The following is a 14140-nucleotide window of genomic DNA, read 5'->3' as shown; positions in this document are numbered from 1 at the left end:
TTTTGACGGCATTTCTAATTTTAATTTGCCTTCGAAAAAAAATAACTTTTTTATTTATTTGAAAGATTTAACAGAGGAAAGGTAAATTACAAGAAAATGTAAAAACTAGGAAGATGAGAAAAGTGAAAATTAAAAGAGTTAGAATTAAGTGTGAAGATCTATAAAGATCTATATTTGTAAATGCGTTGGATAATGGTATGGTGGATATTGATAGTGTACTCGGCAAGTTGTAGCTGCGGCAAAGATATTACAGAAAATGGGAGGGTTCTTCGGACTGCTGGTTACATAACTTATTTTATAGAAGATAGTTAATTTAGATACAGAAAGTTGAAGAAATTAGGAACGAAAGGACGTCGAGATATTATGTGTCATGTTTACCCAGATTACCTTATGTTTCATCAATAATAATGCAGTATTTAGTTAAAATTCATTATTAACAATAACATTTATATTCTTCTGAGTATATACTATACAATATGAATTGCAAAGTGGATATGATTAAGAATATTTCAATGCCACAGATGGTGGTCTTTAAGATTAATATATTTAATTTTTGGTTTTCAAAATAGTCAGGCTTAATCCCATAGTCGTTGTTTTAATATTTTATTAAAACAACGTAAATTTATTATTTTTTTCCCACTAATAAATTAAAGTTGTTTTAATAAAATATTAAAACAACGACTATGAGATTAAGCCTAACTAAAAAAACACCAACCCTCCTAATATATTTAAGAATAAAGTTAAATTGAACAAATTAGCAAAGGCTATAGTCGGGACGGGGCGAACCATGTGATACCCTATACCACTACCTCTCATAAGCTTTTCACTGGTAAACATTTCTTTTAGGGAATATAATCCGACTACCACCAAACATAATATGCCTCTTTCTCTCCGGGACCTGTTCCGTGATTGCAAAAAAAGAAGAATGGGATGCATTACCGACTATTGTGGTATCTCCCTTGTTTGACCACCGTCGCACAATGGTTCAGGAATTGATTTTCCTTGCCAAAAATAAAAATTTTGTTTTGTCAAAGATATTTAATTGCTATATGGGATTCGATAGTAAACATATTGAAACTGAGGAAACCCAAAAATTAGGTCAAAATAATGGAAGGTGTGAGTGTGGTGTGCCACTAAAGAGGAACATTTTCCCCATTTTTGGGAAATACGTAATTTTTGCAAATTTCTGGAGAAAGACGTAGCTATGTCTCGGAAACTGTAACAGATATTGTGTTCATTGTTTTTTGTATGGTAGATAGGATTGTGGCCTTTAAAAGTCGTTTTAATAAATTACCGTAGCGTTTACACAACATGAGCTATATTATTTTTCCTCAGGTACTAAATTTTATGAAATTCCAAATTTAGTGGAACAACATGGAACAAAGTTCCGTTTCCACAGAAAGATCCCCGAGAGTCTCCTCTTTTAGCCCGTATATACTTTTGTACCCGTCCCGTTCCGTCCGTTTAACACTTTTTTCAATTGATTGAAATTACATGGTTAAAAATGTGTGTTTTTCTATACTGTTTCCATATGAATTACAGTTTTTTGACACAAATTACAACTTTTTTGAGTATATGAGTTTTTATACGCGTTATATAAGTTTTATTAAAACCCAAGAAGAATTTTTTTAATTTTTGAAAAAATTTTAATATTTTTTTTTATAAATTTTTTTTACAAATTTTAGAAAAAAAATTTTGTCATTTTTTCGAATTTTTTTTAGTTTTTTTGGTAATTATTTTGTTTATTTGTTGGTGTTTGACCATCTTTAATACGTAAGATATAAAAACCACAAAAACACTCATATTTTGATGAAAACTAGTTAAAAAACTCGAAAGTTTAACTTTGACCTTGATTTTCTCTCCTCACCTAATGTGACCGCTTAACATTCGTCTGAAAGCTGATTGTGTTATCTGTCTAACAAAAAAATAATTATGAAAGTATCTCTATCCGTTCAAAAGTTACAAAGTTACTGTGCGTCGCCAACCTACTTTACACCAATGCACATAGGTTTCAATCAGGAACTTTTTGGCAAAACCCCTATTTTTGAAGTTTCGATTTTTTTTTTGCACAGAATAATAAAAAACACATCATCAAGTCATCTGAAAATAATTAGTTTTTGTAAATAACGTTAGTATTCGTTGATTGGCGCAGTACCAAAGTTGACACTTTTTTATGTAAAAATAAAACAGACTTTGTGCTGTAAAATACACAATTTTTTGTTGTATTGCGTCGCTGCATAAATATACCGAAGTGAGACCAAAGTTATTATGAATCGGGAAGCTGTTAACGAGTACTTTCATAATATTTACAAAAAGTACGATAAAATTTGTAAAATTAGCGTAATAAAATCAATGTTTTTATATAAATTAAAAATTATTTTTTACAAATATTTTTTAAATATACTTAAACCTTTAAAAAATGTCCATATATGTCCACCTCCAAATCGAATTTGAAAGATAGCAGGGGGTCTGTACTAATAAATTCAGAAGTCAAATCGTGCTCAAATTTGCCACAGTTAAAATAAAGTGGATTTTTCTATTTTAAGATGGGAGAATTTTTTGTAAATACCTGTTGTGACTGTACGTAGTATTCAATTGAAATAATGCAAGGGTAATACCCACATATATCAACCGATTTTCCTTAAAATTCATATTTAAAGGTTTCAGAGTGTAGAAAACAAGTGTGTATAATTTTTTTTTAAATAGGTCCATTTTTTGTCATAGCCCCCACATAAAAGTACCGTCCGATTTTAGATATTTTGTGGATTTTAGCGACACTTTATGACCGATTCGGCTGAAATTTGGTATATTGACCTCTTGGAAGATATGAATCCTTCGTACCAAAAACTATTAACATAGGTCAATGTTTTGGTTTAGACCCCACACAACGGGACCACCCTGTTCAACAAATTTTGGCAGTTTTTGGTCATTTTGGTCGATAAAACGTAAGAATTGTTGTTTGTACATATTTATTATAAATAATAATTAATTTCAATACAAAATGGACGTTGAAATAGTTTTGGCCAGAAAATTTGGATTTGGGACCATTGTGCAATGTAATGGTAATATTTTCTTCTTCCATTGAAAGGCTTTGCCGTTGGAATACCCCTAATAGAAGCCGATATATTCACAAAGAAAAAACTTTGATATTGTCTGCACATGAGTTTTTCCCCATTCCGAGCCCTAAATATTATCCGACTATCACCAAAATCAAATCAGAGGAGGTTGCCGCGAAGTTTGGAGAGGGTGGTCGGAGGTTCAAAGGAGGTTGTTCTGAAGTAAAAAAAATATTAGTCAGCCTTGCCGACAGAGATATGTCCTCAGCCTATGTGAATTGAAACATTTATATATGGACAGATATAATACCAAAAATACTTTCCCCAAAAATTAGGTATGTATTTAGGATGTTTACAGAATTTTTGTGGCCCTTTTTTGTCGTATGGACTTTCCGACAAATATAAGGTTTTGGATTAAAGTCAAATGTGTTGTAGAAATGGGCCGTGTTGTCCATTTTGAAAGTGGATCTCATTTCAGCTAGTCACCGAATAATTTAGAGCTTTTGAACCATTTTTCTAACTTGTTCCATAGAAAATGAAAGCAATTTGGGAGGAGGTGTTAAACGCACTGCTGGGAACCCTCCTATCGCTAAAGGCGAGAACACAATGGATTTTTTTGAGTATTATGGCCGTGTATTATATTTTTATTTAATGAAAAGTGTTTCCACCGGGCTGATTTCTTTCATATTTAACTCAACGATTCGTTGGTCTTCCGTTGGATTTTTGTTGCTTACTTTTTCCGCCTCCCTTCAAAGCCAAAAGTGAAATTGTACTGTTTTCAATAGGACAGACCACAACGAAGCGATCATCATGGGCTGATTGGCCGAGTTTCAGTTGACTTTACGTTGACTGACCCGAAGAGGTGTGCAAGTTACTTTAATCGACAGTTTGTCGAGCACCCCGAGAGTGACAGGGCGAAGAGAAAAGTGTTACGTCGCATTAGATCTCTTCCTGCCGAGGATGAACCACCACAGTTTACAATGGATGATGTTGCGAATGCCATCAGGAACTCTAAATCATCCAAATCGTTGGGCCCTGACGGAATTTCCATGGTAATGTTGAAAAAGCTGGATGAGCCGGGAGTGGAGTATCTCACTAAAGTTCTCAACCTATCGCTATCCACCCTTATTGTTCCCGAAGTCTGGAAAATGGGCAGGGTGGTCCCGCTGCTGAAGCCAGGCAAGGATGCCAGCAAAGGTGAATCGTACAGGCCGATTACGCTTTTTTCACCTGTAGCGAAGACCCTTGAGGCCTTAGTCCTCCCCAGTATCGGAAATAGCTATCAAGTTGCCGATCATCAGCATGGATTCCGTAAGCAGAACAGCACGACAACAGCGCTGCATGCCATCTCCACACATATTTGTCGAGGACTCAACCATGAGCGGCCGTGTGATAGAGCAGTGATGGTGGCGCTTGACTTATCAAAAGCCTTTGATACCGCCAAGCACTCCACGCTATTCCAGGACATCGAGAAGACAATCAATCCTCCGGCCAAGTCTGAAACGTTGGATAATCAACTATATGTGTGGTCGCCAGGTTCTGGAACAGGTTCGCAGGATCTGGAACAGAACAATGGTCTGTTCCAGTACTGCAAGAATCTACTAATTTTTACTATTTTTTCGATAACATAAAGGAAAAAATGTTATCGTAGTAAAAAATAGTAGCTTCTTGCAGGTTTTGGAACAAAGCATTTACAGGCATGAAAAATCTAGTACCAGTGGAGTCGACAATTCAAAAAATGTAATTGCGGTAGTAAAATATTTTGTACGTATTGAATTTTTCGAACTGTCACTGGCATGTGTAAACACTGGGTGTATTCCGCCCCCTCCAGATGGCATTGAGATCGTAACGTATACGATCCTGGCGTCAGGTACCTACCCTGATGACATCTGTGAGAGACTGAACTCCTATTTAACCGATTTTACCACCTTTTTCCACGCGAGGAATATACAGATATCCGCCACTAAATCGACGGCCACTCTGTTCACCACATGGACGCAGTACAGAAGAGAGTTGAATATCAGGGTCGATGGTAGCAGAATTCCGACCACAAACTGCCCCAAAATTCTAGGGGTCATATCCGACACCACTTTCACGTCGTTCCCGCATGCCACAGCTATCTGCGATAAACTGAAATGTAGAAACAAGGTCCTGAAGTCCCTAGCCGGCAGCACTTGTGGTGCAGATTAAGAAACCTTGTTAACCACGTATAAAGCGATAGGTCGATCTGTGGTAAGCTATGCGGCGCCAGTTTGGTCCCCGAATTTATGTGACACGGAGTGGGATAAGATCCAAATTTGTCAGAACGCCGCCCTGAGAACAGCAACAGGGTGCCTCCTCAAATCTACAGTGGACCATCTACATGAGGAGGCAAAGATTCTTCCAGTACGGCAACATAATGAGATGCTATCGTTGTAGTACTTTCTCGGGTGGTACCGTGAGAGCCATCCCAATCACCATCTGCTGGCCACCGATACACCCAGACATATCAGGAAGGATATTCATGCTCTAGAGACGGAGGTCCAGCAATATAGGAGAGAACCTATAGATCAACAGGCATATAAAACAGGTTTGAACAGCATTCATACGGACACAGTTGCCAAGGCCATAAGCAAATATTGTGTGAATGCAGTCATCTATCGCAGCAGAGTAGCGTCAGCTGCCACAACAAACCAAAGTAGTTTTGGCTCAACTACGCTCGGGATATTGCAGTCGCCTAAATTCTTATTGGGCGGAAATCGATCGCGCCGTGCAAGACATCTGCCCAGTATGCGGCATGGGCCCGCACGTCACAAAGCACCTTTTCAACTGCCCTGCCAAACCTACTCTCCCAACTCCAGTGGATCTGTGGTTACATCCCATCGAATCAGCCACTTTCCTGGAACTGGAGATAGACCCAGAGACAGATTGAACAGGAAAACGAACATACAAACATAATAATGTTCCAAACTGCAAGAATCTACTAATTTTTACTATTTTTTCCGATAACATAAAGGAAAAAATGTTATCGTAGTAAAAAATAGTAGCTTCTGCAGATTCTGGAACAGAGCAACTGTTATATCAACAACAACGAAAGGAGGCTTCCGGCCACAAAGTTTAACTTTTGAATGCTTCGCCTGGCTTCATATAATATAATAATATAATATATACATTAACGTGTTCAATCTGAAAAATAGAATTTGGCTGTAATTTTTATGTTCGGTACTAATTATTTACGAACAATTCATATTAAAAATTTTTATTCGATATATTGAAATAATTATATGAAGAAATAACTAAGCAAAATGTTCGATACCAAAGATGCCATTCAATCATGGGTGAAAATGATCTGGCATGACATCTTTTTTGCATCTTCATCGATGAATTTTATATGAGCGTGGACCCCAAAAGATGCTATTCATTTCTGGATCCAAAGCATGTCATTTACACCAATGCACTGTGGTCCCAGCCGGCGATAAAAATACAAAAATCGATGACTAAAAATTATGATTGTAACTATTCAAATCTATCGTAGACACATCAAATTTTAGTATTCCGGCTTTCTTTTTACAACTTCTAACAGTACTTGCTTAAACAGAGCCACAGAAGTGAGCATTTCCATTTGCAGAAATTGAGACATTGAAATTTCCATTAACGTAGTGAGAAGTTACAAGTGATATCACAAAAAAGTAATGTGTAAATTTACTATAGTAAGAAATGGAAGTTAAAGTTAATAGTATTGTTATTGTTTTTAATTGATAACATTATAAAATTTTATCTTTATTTAGTAGTAAAATTGATCTCTTTTGAAATGTATTTTTGTGAGTGTTTTTTATTTAATATTGTGAAAAGAAATATACTTTTAGTACCTTGGATCCTCGCGGATCCTCACGTCTTTTTGTCCAGAATTAGAAAAAAATTATCTCGTCTGCCGAAAGTTGCCGAGCGGTATTCAGTTTTTATTATACTGAGTATACTCGGACTGTTGTGAATGTTTAGTATGCGGTTTTTGGGTGTTATAAGAAATCGGTTTTGTTGTTATGCATTTTGTTTCGATCTTATTTTATAAAAATGATGTTTTTAGGATTAAAGTATGAATGTGTGTTTCCGTATTTGTATGTTTTTGAAATATGGTGTACAATGTGTCAAAGCCAGCATTGGACTGACGGTATTCAAAGAAATTATAGCACATGAAGGTTTGCGGTTTTAATTTTGCGGGATATAATTTCTCTAAGTTGTCATATCGTATAAACTATCTCTGCAAAGGAATTTCAAAAATCTGGATAAAGAACAAGATAACAGAATTGAAAAATTGATAAACATCATGCAAATTTGCTTGCTATAAAAGACACCATTATTTTTGAAAGATACATGCCACTTCAAGAGTTATCTGCCGTTGAAAGTAAAAACGCGAAAGGCCTGAAGTAGATTTAAGCTCCTATGTGGTCTTGTTTACTGTTTACATATCCTGGTCCTGTAGCTAGAATTTATTGTAATATATGCTAACCCATCCTCGCGAACTAAATATCTCATAAAACATCTTAGTTTCCAGATATTCCCTGTTTGAAGCCTATAGGACATTGTTTTCATCTAATACGCCCTTGGTCCAAATGTTAACCCATCTAGTAAGAATTTTCTGTGCCTCATATTGTTGATACTTGTTACCAGTTAATCCTTGTCAAGAATAAAATTCATAAAATTTCATGATTTCTACAAACGTTTTTGTAGAAAATTTAGGCCAAATACTTAAATATGCCAAATATCGGAAGTTAACATGATATAGGACTATAACAAAATGTGGGTATATATTGATGAATTTTGACAAGAATATTTGATACAGATTATAAACTCGAAATGTCAAATTGCAGCACATTCAGTTGGGAGGTACGTCTATATGGGGATATAACAAAACATGGACCTCTATCAACCATGGACCTAAGCAAGATGTTTGATACCACCAAGGAACACAAATTGTCAAATTAGAGCGAATTCACTTTGAAAATATAGACAAAATCTTGAAATTAATAAAAAACTGGAAGTACCGTTATAGGGGGTCTATACCTAAATGTGTACCAATCCTGACGATTTTTGGGGGAAATTATCTTCTAGTCACTACGAGTTTATGGTAAATTTTTCAGATCGATATCTTGATTAGAAATATTTTTGTCGCTCTCTCCCATACAAGCTAAACCACAGTGCAATGCTTTGACATGTCATTTTGACCAATGTGTTAGAGTTGTGCCAAAGGAACTATATGGAACTATCTCGTTCACTTCGCAGTTCCAATGGCCCACATTTTTTCTTTAAACAAACTGCGTATACTTAATATCACACGTTACATTTCATGATGTTACTCATACGTTTTGGAACCAGTACAAGGAACTGGGAACTAGATTACCCAACTCTACAATGTGTACAATAAAAAAACAATAAAAACACAAAATTCATCTCTATTCGATCGATGGAATAGGTTCAAATGCTGATGAAAAGATCGGTTCTTTCACGACTTTCTTTGCATGGGTTCAAATGCTGATGAAAAGATCAGATCATGCACGAATTCCTTTGCATGGGTTCAAATGACAATGAAAAGATCGTACCTTTCATGACTTCCTTCGAACCAATGCATAAGATGCAATGAAATCACGTCATCGCATAGAACACCATCCTTCTAATTTTGCTGGGAATCTAAGCAGGACAATTAAGATAAGAGCTGTCTGTTTTCTCACCTTAACATCAACATCACCTTAACATACATATACTACGTTTGATGTGGTTGATGTTTTCAACCACCAAACGAATCATTCATTCATTGAATCGTTCATGTGTTTAGAACTTTTTCGTTTTCTATATGTTGTTATGGAATTAAGAACTTTTCGCAATTCGTTTTGTTCGCACTCACGAATGTAAACAGACGAAACAAAACACTGAGTTTGGTCAACGTGGGTTATGTTTGGTTTTGTATTGTTCCTATGGAAAATATGAAACAAAATCATTGGAAATGTTTCATAAAGTATTTTTATGTACGCTGCTGATGATAATTTTTACTGTGAAGTTTGATCGTTATTTTAAATTAGAAATTGCATGTTTTAGTGTCCCATCTAAAAATATATTACTGATTATATACATACAAATATTTATTTTTATCAGCAATATTTACCGCTGATAGTTGAAAAATATCTCACGGAGGAGCTACGATTAACGCCTTAACATGTTTCAAAACAATATTTGTGAAACATCAAATATGTTGATATTTCACATTTTTATTTACATTTTAGGCCGGTGGTGCTCAAAATATTTTGTACATTAGTCTCTCTGAGCGAGTCTTTCCTTTGCTAAACCACGACAGATGAGAATAAAGAGAACCTATTTTGTTGTTGCAGTCACGTTAACGTATATGGGTGATCTTGGCTGTTTTAGACCATGGATAGGCAATGTGCGCTTACTGAGAGCAAGTGAGCGAATCGTTCACGGGCTCTTAATCGTTCGCTTGATGAAAGCACGTACATACACCAAATAGGAAAAAAAACTTTAGAAAAGTACAAACATATTACATTTAGATATTTTTAATCTATTCATAATGAAAGATTAAGTTTAGAAAAAAGTCCTTCGGAGAAAGATGTAATTAGAATTTCATTTAAGTGGCTGGCAAAAATCTTTTGTTGAATGTGTGTGCGTGTAGAAATTTTCACTGCGAAAAAAGCTTTGTGTATGTATGTTTCTTTTATATTTTTTCCTTTTCTCTATCCAAAACAAGGCACATGAATAGGTAATGGATTCGAAATATTGGGATATGTTATGTCAAAAATGTTGTTTATGTAGAAATTAATTTTATTACAATGGGGGTTGACACTTCACATTGATCCAAAACATAAGCAATACTCATTACATCACGAAGGCATCACTTAGGCCGTCATCAGACCATCTGCTTTTTCACATATATGACATCAGCTGTTCTCTATATATTTGTATACCCAAAGTGACAACATACATGTGAAAAAGCAGATGGTCTGATGGCCGCTTTAGTAGAGAAGACAGCGTCTCTTTTTTCATATGTGAATGACATGCTGAACTAGATTGTGAATCGTTCGTTCGTTGATAGTTCTTCGTGGATCTTTCGGTCGGCACTCTGTGAGCAATTGAACTATAATGAACTATATCGACTGATCTCTTTTCAATGAATCGTTCAATTGAACTAGTTCGTTCATGAACTATACAACTCTAGCTGTTACCTGTAAATCAGGGATGCACAAAACAATCAGGGCAATCATACGGCCTGTTCCTTTACTTTTGAAAGTGGTAAAACCGGCAAAAGTAGGAAAAGTTGTAAACTGCTCTCATATGAATTGTATGGTGTCTGATAGGGATACGTATTACCAAGCAAAAATCGATCTTTCGATCTTTTGATTCTTACTTAGAACTCAAGAATCGATCTTTTGATTCTTCCTTATGTCATGTTCACACGAGCGTTTCAATTACGTTGTTCGCCTGTCGAACGACGTACACGAATTAACCCGTTTCCACGACACCATTCGTAATTAACAGAAACATAAACAAAATTTCTTTCATTTTTGTTTCCTTGTTTTCACGTAAATTTGAACCGAAACAAACACAAAATATACCTTAAATGAACAGGAAAAGCAATAGACTTTCTTTCAAATGTATATTCTATATTTAACTACACACTTTTCATAAATTTTCCCATAAATTCTGAATAATTTTGTATTTTCAATTTATTTATATATGTTTCTATTGCTTTGTTCCAGAACCTGCAAGAAGCTACTATTTTTTACTACGATAACATTTTTTCCTTTATGTTATCGGAAAAAATAGTATAAATTAGTAGATTCTTGCAGTACTGGAACAGACCTTATTTTCAAAATTAAAGAGAGAGAGAGACATGTCAAAACAATGTTTGTGTATACAGACTTTCAGTTATTTGTTTCCTTTTTGTTTCTGATTTTTTACGCGATTTTGAACTAATGGACAAGAAATGTGTGTGGAATTAAGAAGGAAACACATCCTTCTTCCTTCCGCATCTATATAAAATGTTTAATTCATTAATTTTCATTCATCTTTTTTCTTTTTTCTAAAAATTTTTGTGTTTTCAACAAATTTTCCAATTTTGAATTTTGACATGTCATAATTAATTTTTTCGATAAATTCTCTCATTTGTTAGGGATGGGACTTTTTATTCGTCGTTCAGAGAGTATTTCTACTCGAACAACGTAGAAAAATCGTCGTTCGTTCATAGAATTTTGTGTGGGGAAATAAGGAATTTATTCGTAGTTATGGGTCGAACAACGAATAGAGAACGAACGACGTACCGTGGAAACGGCACATTAGAACTCAAAAATCGATTTTTCGATTCTTATAGCCCGTTTAGACTATACCCTTATACGATGATTAAGGGCATTATCTCGATTTAAGTGCTTAATCCACCCAAATCCACCCTGATTTACCATACAAAATTAAATCAACTCAAAACTTGGATTTGTTTTAAATCAAATGTTAAATGAACTATGTTCATGTGTCGTTTATTTACTAGGGTTATGACTTTTTGACATTTTTTCTCAAAAATGATTTTCTGTGGCGAGAGTGAATGAACATTTGCCTATTAATGCCAAAAATAACAACGTTCATTCCATTTAATTATTAAAAAAGGTCACGCGCAAACAACTTTGAAAAAAAAAATTGAAAATCCTATGATATGAAAAAAAATGTTGCACCATTTTTTTTCCTGTCGCATGAATAAATGACATTTTGCCTATTAACGACTAAAATAATGTTTATTCCATTTACATATTGAAAAAGGTCGCGCACAAACCACATTCAATTTATATGATACATGGAATAAAGCTATATATGATATAAAATTATATGTATGTAATAATATGACGATAAAATTGGTAAGAAAAAAAGCTTATGTCATTCTGGATATGTCGTGTGGCTTTAACGATTGTTTTGAGTTATTTATGTGCTTAAAGTGACTCCAACATTTTTTCCAAAAAGCTCATCTATAAAAACATTAAAATCTTTTTGTGCATGAGCTTCTTTCTATCAAATCACCTTGTAATTAAGATTTTATCTAATCTTACGCAAATGCTCATCAAAATATGACAGGAATATGAGGTTGTAAAAAAGTCATAACCCTATTATTTACATTTTTCAAATAACTGTAAACACAAACACACAAAAACAAACAAAAGCGGAAAAATAGAAAAAAAAATATTAAATAAAAATAAAATGGATGTAGCTTTAATTTAATATAAATTGTAAACAACATATTTAACCCTGCGTTTACAAATGACAGGACAGTTGACTTCATGCATTGATTGTCAAAATCCCAAAACTCACCTGTGTGACGTAGGCGTCCAGACAACTGCAAAAACAGTTGTAAAATTATGAATGAAAATCATCGATTTTATTTTGTTTTCCATTCACATATTTTGTTTTTGTTCATGTTCTTTTGTTTTCAACACATTTCAATTATTATCTCACACATTTTTACAAAAAATGTCAAAAATTTGTTAACCAGACTGTCTTTGAAAAAATGATGGACAGCTGGAGAACAGCCGACAAATGTACATATGTACATATGTGTTAGTAAATCAGAGTTGTATTTGAAGACAAACTGTCTGGTGTAAACGCCTAGTAATAGCAATTTGTCAGATTATTTTGTGCAGTATTCCATTTTTAATTTTCCATCAATTCTTTTTGCAAATTCGCGTATGTATACGTAAACAAAGATCAGCTCACTGGCATCTTATATCATTTTAGACTAGTCTAAACAACAAGGATTTGAAAGTTGGATTTAGAAATCGAGTCGATTTAAAATGACTAGTCTAAGCGGGCTATTACGTAGGAATCAAAAATCGATCTTTCGATCCTTTGATTCTTACTTAGAACTCACTTGGATAAAATAATCGAGATGACTCCTTAGTTGAAAATGTGAACGTTTTAGTGTACAATGCTTCGCGTTTAACACTGCCATACCGTTATGTCAAGTTTACACTTGCGCTCCAAAATCCACTGGATTTCACGAAATCCTGAAATACACCCCGGTGTTTACACTTATTTTTTGTTGATTTCAAACATATCACAATGATAAAGGTACATAGATGCATATGCGCAGCTGATCGAACATAAATTTTCAAAACAATTTATTTAAATTGATTTAATCGTCAAAAATATACGACAATATAGAACTTTACAACTTTATTTGGAAAATTATCGTAAAATTATCTATATATCGTATTAATTGTGTATAGTACTAACAAATGAAAAAATAAAAAATTATTTTATCGTTGAGAAATCATAATAATAAATTTTGATATATAAAAGTTTTGCTCAGAACCTGCAAGATATTAGTACTTGCAGTAGTTTTTCCATTTAGTGCTAAGAATGCGTTCCCGTACTCCGAAATCTAGCAAGACTTGCACTTCTCTTTAAAAAAATAGCGCCGAATAACACCCTCTTCTCCTGTTTTCTGCCATAAAATTTTGGCCTACTAGAAACTAGCAGCAAGCATGTTCATATGTTCATTGGTATCTAATATTATAGCTGATACGTTGATTTTGACATTTCTGCTGGAGTTTTTGAAATTTCCGTCACTTTTCCGTTCCCGTATTTTTTACGAAATTTGTATGGGGAAGCAATTTTTGACAATTCGGTATATTTTCTAACATTACCATTAAAAAATTACGGGAACACAATGAAAAATAGCATTGTAAAAATGTAATTTAATATTTTTTCACATTGTTTACAAATTTTGATATTAACATGTTTTGTTCCAGCAATTCGCACATCTACCTTGTTTATTGTGATACGTGAAAAGTGTTGCAACTTTTGGTACTTTTTTAGGCAGAAGCAAGGTTGTATATCATGTGTACTGTGATTTCGATCATGGGCGTAGCCAGCTATGGGCAGGGGGGGGGGCAGCTGCCCCCCCTCCCTAGAGCCGTCAAAAAGTTTGAAAATTATAAAAAAACTGCAGTTGTTCTGATATATTTTTTTTTTAATTTAATAACGGCAAATGGACGACTAATATCTTTCGAATAAGCTATTTTTTTAAACGCATTAAAAATAGGAAAATGCTTTTCCTCCTG

This window comes from Musca autumnalis, unplaced genomic scaffold (assembly GCF_047663935.1).
Source record: "Musca autumnalis isolate F117 unplaced genomic scaffold, ASM4766393v1 scaffold_1, whole genome shotgun sequence".
Taxonomy (NCBI): Eukaryota; Metazoa; Arthropoda; class Insecta; order Diptera; family Muscidae; genus Musca; species Musca autumnalis.
The sequence above is the reverse complement of the archived record's forward strand: the minus strand, read 5'-3'. Positions refer to the sequence as shown.